The sequence below is a fragment of the Desmodus rotundus genome, chromosome 1, assembly GCF_022682495.2.
Source record: "Desmodus rotundus isolate HL8 chromosome 1, HLdesRot8A.1, whole genome shotgun sequence".
Taxonomy (NCBI): domain Eukaryota; kingdom Metazoa; phylum Chordata; class Mammalia; order Chiroptera; family Phyllostomidae; genus Desmodus; species Desmodus rotundus.
Window position 1 is genome coordinate 189,438,566 of NC_071387.1, and position 8,742 is coordinate 189,447,307.

Here is an 8,742-nt window from a genome sequence, read left to right on the forward strand (position 1 = left end):
AATATGGCAGAATGACATACAATGGACACCATTACAGGAATCACAGGTTAGAGTATTGAGTAAAAAATATATTACCCTGACTGGTGTGACTCAGTGGATTGGGCATTTTTCTGCAAACCAGAAGGTCACTGGTTTGATTCCGTGTAGGGCACATGCCTGGGCTGTGGGCTAGGTCCTCAGCTGGGGGCATGTGAGAGGCCATTCATCAATGTTTCTCTCACACATCAATATTTCTCACTTTCTCTTTCTCCCTCCCTTCCTCTCTCCCTAAAAATAAATAAATATAATCTTAAAAATATGTTAATATGATAGAACAATTGGTTTTATTACTCCTTTAGGATGCTTCCGAAATAAACATTAAAGATGCCAAACAAATATTGATGAACTCACTAAATACATCAAACTATTTCTTACTTTTTAAAGCTAACATGGCAAGTACCATATTTATGAGATCAAGATCATATTTTCTAAGATAATAACAAAGAATATCCCAGTTTGTAATCATGGATTCTATGACTTAGATCACTTATCAGGTACATGTCACCAATCACAATGGACAAATGAGAAAAGAGCACAGGTGTTTCAGAGAAAAATCCGTCACTACTGAGAAACAACTTTTAACTCCTGCAAGCACAGAATTACAGAAAGTAAATGTCTTAGAGATCTTAGAGCTTAGTAGTTTTTGATAAATGTCTTTAATTGCAGAATTCTTTGTTCAAATACTCCTTGGTGCTTAATAGGTAAACTAGAGAGTTTCACTGGCCGATGAGAGAGTGAGGGGACTGTATACCAACAGCCTGATAATTCTTATGCCTTCTCCCTCCACCGGCCCTTATTCTTTCTTCTTCAATAGAAACTGCCCTCTGAAGTAATTTTTAAAATGTGAGAATTCAAATACCGTGGAGCACCATTGTTAAATCACAGACCTAGTCAGATGCTCTCATTTTTGAATTTGGAAAATGGCAACTTGTCTGAGATTGCTCAGTCAGGCAGTGGCAAACCTGTGACTAAAACTGAGGTAGGAGAATTCTTTCCACATAGTATAATTTGGTGATTCACATTTATTTATCTTCCACATGATAGACTGAATTAAGCATTTGACATGGGTGAAAAGCTATGCTCTGCATCGTTAGTGACTCAGGGGTTCAGCTTTGTTCCAATCACATCATTCCATCTTCCCCTTCGACAATGCCATCATTTCCACGGTGGAAATTTGGCTGTAAAGGATTCCAGGTGGCACTAAATTTTTTTTTCTTTAAAAAAAATTAAAAACATTATTTGTGGTAAAATACACATAACCATCTTAACCTTTTTAAGTGTAAAGTTCAGTAGTGTTCAGTCAATTCACATGGTCCTGCACCCAATCTCTAGAACTTCCTTTATCTTGCAATACTGAAACTCTGTACTCTTTAAATAATAACTCTCCATTTTCCACTCCCCTCAATCTCTGAAAATCATCTTTCTACTTTGTGTCTTTAAGAATTTGACTACTCAAGGAAACTCATATAAATGGAATCACACAGTATTTGTCTTTCTGTAATTAGCTTATTTCAGTTAGCATGATGTCCTCTGTGTTCATCCATGTTGTAACATGTCAGAAATTCCTCCCCTTTTAAGCCTGAATAATTGCCTTGAATGTATAATCTAAATTTGCTCTTCTATTCATCTGTCAATTGCTGGTTGAGTTGCTTTCACTTTTGGCCATTGTGACTATGATGCTACGAACATGAGTGTATAAATATCTCTTAGAGACACTGCTTTTACTTAGTTAATTCTAGCAACATAGATATGTTTCAAATCGATCTTGGCTTGAACCTGATGATTTGGATGTTAACATTAGGTGACTTTATAAATGCTTACTGTGGACTCAGAACTCAGAAGAAGCATAGTTGTAGTAGTATAAGAATTTTACACAGAAAAAAAACATTATAGTGAAAAGAGACTACTAACTTATAGAACTTATAGGAAGGTGTATCTAATTTTTTTTTTTAGAAATTGAGATTTGATTGATATACAACATTATATTAGTTTCAGGTGTACACCACAACGAGTCAATATTTGCATGTATTCCAAAATGATCACCATAATAAATCTAGTTCATTCATCACCCAGGACATCATTATGTGTTTCTAATTTTATTTATTTATTTATTTTTAAATTAAAAAAAAATTTTAAAGCCAATTTTTTTATTTTTTAAATTTTTATTGTTATTCAATTACAGTTGTATGCCTTTCTCCCCTTCCCTCCCCCCACCCCAGCTGAACCCACCTCCCTCCCCCACCCCCACCATCCCCCCCGATTTTGTCCATGTGTCCTTTATAATAGTTCCTGCAATTCAGTTACAATTGTCTGCATTTTCTCCCCATCCCTCCACCCCACCCCAGCCAGTCCCACCTCCCTCACCCACCTTTACCCTCCCCCTTGATTTTGTCCTTGTGTCCTTTATAGTAGCTCCTATAGACCCCTCTCCCCACTATCCCCTCCCCACTCCCCTCTGGCTATTGTTACATTGTTCTTAATTTCAATGTCTCTGGTTATATTTTGTTTGCTTTTTTCTTTTGTTGATTATGTTCCAGTTAAAGGTGAGATCATATGGTATTTGTCCCTCACCGCCTGGCTTATTTCACTTAGCATAATGCTCTCCAGTTCCATCCATGCCATTGCAAAGGGTATAAGCTCCTTCTTTCTCTCTGCTGCATAGAATTCCATTGTGTCAATGTACCATAGTTTTTGGATCCACTCATTTGCTGATGGGCACTTAGGTTGCTTCCATCACTTGGCTATTGTAAATTGTGCTGCTATGAACATTGGGGTGTATAGGTTCTAATTTTAAAATGAAAAGATACAAAGAAGATGCTAGGTGAGTAAATATAAATTACCATGATTAATATTTTTATATTGCTTTATGAGCTGAAAAATGGTGTTTAGAACCTAACCACCCCCTACTTCCTAATTATCCCATTCACATAAGACATAAAAGCTGTTTACAGATTACATGAACATTAATTCTACCTTTTATTTTTAATGCATTTTTTGTTTATTTCCCCATGTGTTAGATAATACAGTCATATGAATAACAACAGGGATATGTTCTGAGAAATGCCTTGTTAGGCAGTTTCGTTGTTGTGCAAACATCAGAGGTTTACACAAACCCGGATGATATAGCCTACTACTGCAACTGTATGTGTTATATTGTATACACATGGCGTCACAGTAGGTTTGTTTATGCCTGTATCACTACAAACACACGACAAATGTGTTGTACTATAATGTTATAATGGATACAATGTCACTAGGCCTTAGGAATATTTCAGCTCCACTATAATCTTGTGGAACCACCATCAGATATAGTTTGTCCTCTGTGTGGTTCACTAATTGAAAAGTACATATTTGATGCATGATGTAGGAATAAAGAAATAGTGATAAAGCAAGAACTAGACATACATACACATACTAATACACACATTATGGTTTAATTACAAATAATTTAGTTCACTAGCCTTGCTAAAATATTCTCCTCTCCTCTCCTCTTTTTCTCTCCTCTTACCTATCTATCATCTATCTGTCTGTCTATCTATCATCTATAGTCTATCTATCTATATTGGTTTTTAAATATCCAAATATTTCTAGGAGAAGAGTCATGAGATAGTAGAAGAAAGATACCTAGAACAAACACTAATGTATTGATAATAAAATCTGCAAGTTGCAAAGGAGTTTTACTGAACATACCTGTGAAAAACACAATATGAGCAGGGCTTAACTTCTGCAAAGTTATTAATCTCTCCACATTTAACATCATTCTACTGCAAGAATAAGTTTTTCTCTAATACATGGTAAGGATGAAAATAAACTCAATGAGAAGCAATGCTAAAAACTTTTAGTCATCCCTCTTCCAAATCCCTCTAAGGCATTTTCATCTAGGTCTTTGCTCCTGAGAGCTTTTCTGATCTCCCAGTTTAAAATAGTCCTGTCACTCTCTATCCAGTCAGCTTCTAGTTTCTGCATGGCACTTGAAATGGTCTTGCTTATATGTTTACTCACTCACAGTCTATGTAATACAGGGTGAAGCCGAGTGTTGTGAGTGTCTGAAGCTTACACAATTTTAGTGGTTCATTAAAGAAAATAATTAGAAATCATGAAGTCAAAGTTAGGTACAAGATCTCTTTGTCAGAACCATGCAAATGAGGGGCCCTGACATTTTGCTGCCTGAGCTTTAGGATAAATCCACCTCTGGTCTTTCCCATTAGATCATAAGATTCCTGAGACAAGAATTTTATGTCTTGCTGTTTGAATATTAGCAATGACAGGTGTGGAATAAGCAACCACAGCTGTGCTTATTCCATTTCTTTTCTGAAAGTCCTAATTTTAAGGCTTCCACTTTACCATTCTAAGTATATTGGATTTTAAGTAATTAAGTTTAAAGCATCTGGGACAATGCGGTATGATTATCTGGTCAGAGAATGTGAACAACATTTAATTTATCCAAGCAAGATACATCAATGTAGGTGTCTTCTGCAGAGAAGAGTCACACGTCTGGCATGAACACTAAAGACCATTGGAGCCAATGGCTGGGTGACTCCCCCTTGTAGGAACTGGCTGGATGAAAATATAGAAATATATTTGGGGGGTTAACTGTAATTGACTTTAAGACCATCTTGTTAGCGGCACTCAGAATGCTCCAGGCTAACTATAACCTTCCAGGCACTGTGAACTCTTGGTGATATCTTCTTAAGAAGAGTATAATTAGGAAAAGCTGTACTGTCACCAAAGTAAACAAAGACTTTTGTGCTTGACTCTAGGATACATAGAAATGACTTTGGGATTATTTATTTGATTCGAATCATCAGAGTATTTTATGAATCTTGCCAATCATCAGTTTTTCTTTAGAACTTCTAGAGTCAAATAAGGATATGTGAAAAGTGTGTGGGAAGAAACTCCAGTCACCAAGATCCAATTTTTCCAACATTAATGGAACAGAATTGGATGTCAGTGAAAGAAACTTTGTTTACACTCAATATTCTTGAAGGAGCCTCTAGAAATAGCTCAGGAATAGCAAGTTGGGGTTCTATGACCTGTCATGATGGGCTGGGTTCTTCAAGGAGCCTCAGGAGTTCACGTGTTGTGGAGGGAAGTGCAGTAGAGAGGGCACGTCACCAGAGATTAAACATTTGCATCTTCTGCTTGCTTTCTTTTCTGAAATGTGAGTGTTTGCCAGATACCATACAGCAACGATGGTGTATAGCTGTGGTTCTCAAACCTTCATGTGCATGGAAAGCATCCGGAGGGTTTGTTGCTAAAGCACAGTTCCCCCGCCCTCCCTCATGCTGGTGGTCCAGAAACCTCACTGTGAGAACGACTGGTAGAGGGTATCGATGGACTAAAAATCACTCACACACACAGTTCAAAGCTTATAAATCAATCAGAGTCATCTTTTCATAGGCCTTTATGCAAAAAGTGAGAAGAGAGAAATTCTAATGTTTTTCTGCTGGCATAATGAAAAGGCTGTTCATTTAATTTCTGGTATTGTAGAAATTAATCTGAATGTGGTAATCTATGACCACTAATTAACAAAAATAAAGGCCTTTATAATTTAGATTTAAGTTCCCGTGCATATTTTCTTCAGTTTCCTTCATGGTAATATCTTGTGTACTAAATACTAAAATTAGGAAATTGACATTAGTCCAACCCAAAGAATTTATTCAGTTTTAACTAGTTACACATGTACTCAGTTTTGTTTATATAAAGTTCCATGTAATTTTATAACACATGTAGATTTGTGGAGCCACAATTACAAGACTCAGAACAGTTCCATTGTCACAAAGATTTTTTTTTTTACCTCTTATAGCAACATCTGTCCTCCTTGCGCCTGTCCCTAAACCCTCAGCTATTTATTCCTGGGAAGGTGTAGGTAGTATTTCTTGTTATCCAGAGCTCGTACCCTTCCTGTACTAGCTAAGGTAAAATGTGTGAGCTTTGGGGGAATCTTATTCCTACTGGCCGGCAGATCTGCAGTGAGCAGGATTTAATGCTGTTTAAGGTAGAGCGAAATCACTAATTTGTATGTCACGGCTGTCAGTTTACACAGCACAACAGAAGGTCAGTGCTTGCTAAAGGAATGCCATGCATCTCCATGTTTTCCCACTGGTCCAGGAAGAGGTATTTCTACTGTTGAAAGGTCTGGCCAGGCTTTGAAAAACAATTTCTATAAAGGTTTTACCTCTAGCACTCCCACACTTATCCAAAATATTCCAGATAAAAGGCACCAGAAAACCCCATAGGTCTTATGCATCAGGTGGTTGTGATTACAGGAAAATTCCTGCCAGCTGTGTCTACACTGTTAGGGGCTCCTACAGGCTGTCACAATTGTTCTGGCACTGAAGTGAGAAGTGAGTTATTGGTGTGTAAATCTAAAAGAAAATCAGATCTTAAGACTAGAAAGTTGTTAAACCGTTGGGGCCAATCAATGTCTTCACATAGTCTGAGATGGAGCCCAGAGTGAGAGGACCAGATCTTGACAGCAGCATCTTGAGCAGAAAGCCTTGCTTTGGGCTCTTCCGAGAGGAACGTAAGTATCTTCCGATGGTGTTTGATTTAAATTCTGTCACTGGGGTCCACGTCAGCACTGATGCTGTGTGAGCTGGCTCCTGTGGCACACTGCTTTAAGGCTTTGCAGTGACGTCTCCCTGATATCTGTGGCCATGATAGAAGTTAAGGGACTGTGTTAATATTTTCTTTAATGTCCTCCCTTCCCAACCTATTTATACCATCATGACTTATTCCCAACCCAAGTGGACTAAAACCCAAGAATGACGACACAGGATTTTAGGTGCAAAACCTTGTGTGACAATTTTAGCCTTGTTTTTTGGAGTCAAACCCCTGCCTAAGGTAAGACTTCAGTTACACATTTTCATGCTTTTTTTTTTTGTGTGACTGTCAAAACAATCCTACGAGGCAGAAAAGACAGATATCTCCATTTTGAAGATGGGTAAATAAGGTTGGAACTTACATACACAGGGAGATAAGCTTTTGAAATGTTATCTAATAATCTTTGTTCTTTTCTCTTCTTCATTTCCTTGTATGTGATTCTTCCCCTGACCAAGGAGACTTCAACTTTGCCTCAGTTGAATTGATTGCTGTACCAGAAATGCAAGAGAAAGAATTAGTCAACATCTGTAACAGCCAGATTTTGCTGAGAGAAGAAATGCTAAGAATCAAAAGGGAAGATGGCTGAAGGAGGCAGTATATAGAGTGTATGTCATAACAATGGATTGGGAAAGAACAGAGATGATCTCAATAGTCTTACTTTCTAGGAGACTAGGCAAGAGTGTCCTGGCTAGAAGCAGGAAAGAGAATTCAATGGGATTTGGTTTTGCAAGAGGTCAGTGGGATCTTGGGTATGTGGACGCCTGGGGGCCTCCTGAGAGATTCAAGTCAGCATTGAGGGAGTGCCCTGTGTTGCCTGTGACCATCACCAGGGTGTGAGCGTATGGAAACCCAGCCAATGGCTGCTCTCTCTTGCCATCCAAGGGAAGCCTTCAGGGTAGGTGTGTTAAGGACTTACACAGTTCCTCTTTCATGGCTGCCTGGCCGTGACTTTTTCAACAGACTTGTGTGTGGCTAGAGCAGAAAGAACAGGAGAAAGTATAGTGTGGACAACATGGGAAGAGGTGGTGAGGGAAGCAGGAGCATGTCATAGGAAGCATGGTAGGGCATGTTCAAGATTCTTGTCTTAAATGCAGTAGGGAAGTGGTGAAGCATTTTAATGACCTGATGCTTCCAAGTGGCCATTTTTGACTAGGTAATGACCAAATCTGGTCAGAAAAATGACTAGATTTAGATGAAATTTTAAAAGATAATGTTGGCTGCTTTGTGGAATAAAACATAGGTGGCATATAAAAGGAGCAGTGGGGAGACTGGAAATATAATGCAGTTGCTTACGCGATGATTAAAGGCGGTTTGGATTAGGGGCCCAGCTGTGGGGACAGGAACAAGTGGATAGATTCAGGAGCTGTTGTATCAGTGCAGGATTGTAACCAACCCTGTCATTCCTTTCACATTGTTTCTGAAAATGCTGACTCTATCATGTCGTTTGTAGATAAACAGCATGTTTGTATGAGAATCCTGGGAACTAACTTCAACAACCACAGACTCCAAGCTTCAGGCATCCCAGCTGCAGGAAATTTGCTGACCTTCGACCGTGGAGCTAGGATGACGTGCGGCCAGGATGATGTGCAGCCGGGATGACTGAACCAGGATGACAAACTCTGGACCATCGCATGCCTTATCGGAGTGGACCGTGCTCTTCCGCACGTAGAGAACTTTTCACCCCCCTCCCTTCATTTGTTTGCTCTACTTTACCTCTCCCTTGTTACAGAAAACCTCTGCCTGTGCTGACAGGTGGAGATGGACCTGAGACGCGAGTCCCCCATCTTCCAGGTGGCCAGCACCAGAAAATAAACCACTTTTCTTTGCATCAAGACTTGTCTCTTTTTTTAAATTTTAATTTTTTGTTATTCAATTACAGTTGTGTGCCTTTTCTTCCCATCCCTCCACCCCACCCCAGCTGAACCCTCCTCCCTCCCCCACCTCCACCCTCCCCCTTGATTTTGTCCATGTGTCCTTTATAGTAGTTCCTGTAACACCTGTCTCTTGAGTACTGGGTTTTGAAGCAGCAGGCAGCTGGACCTGTGATTGGTTACAGTATGAATGCTTAAATTGACCAGCAATTCAATTTTTTTTTAT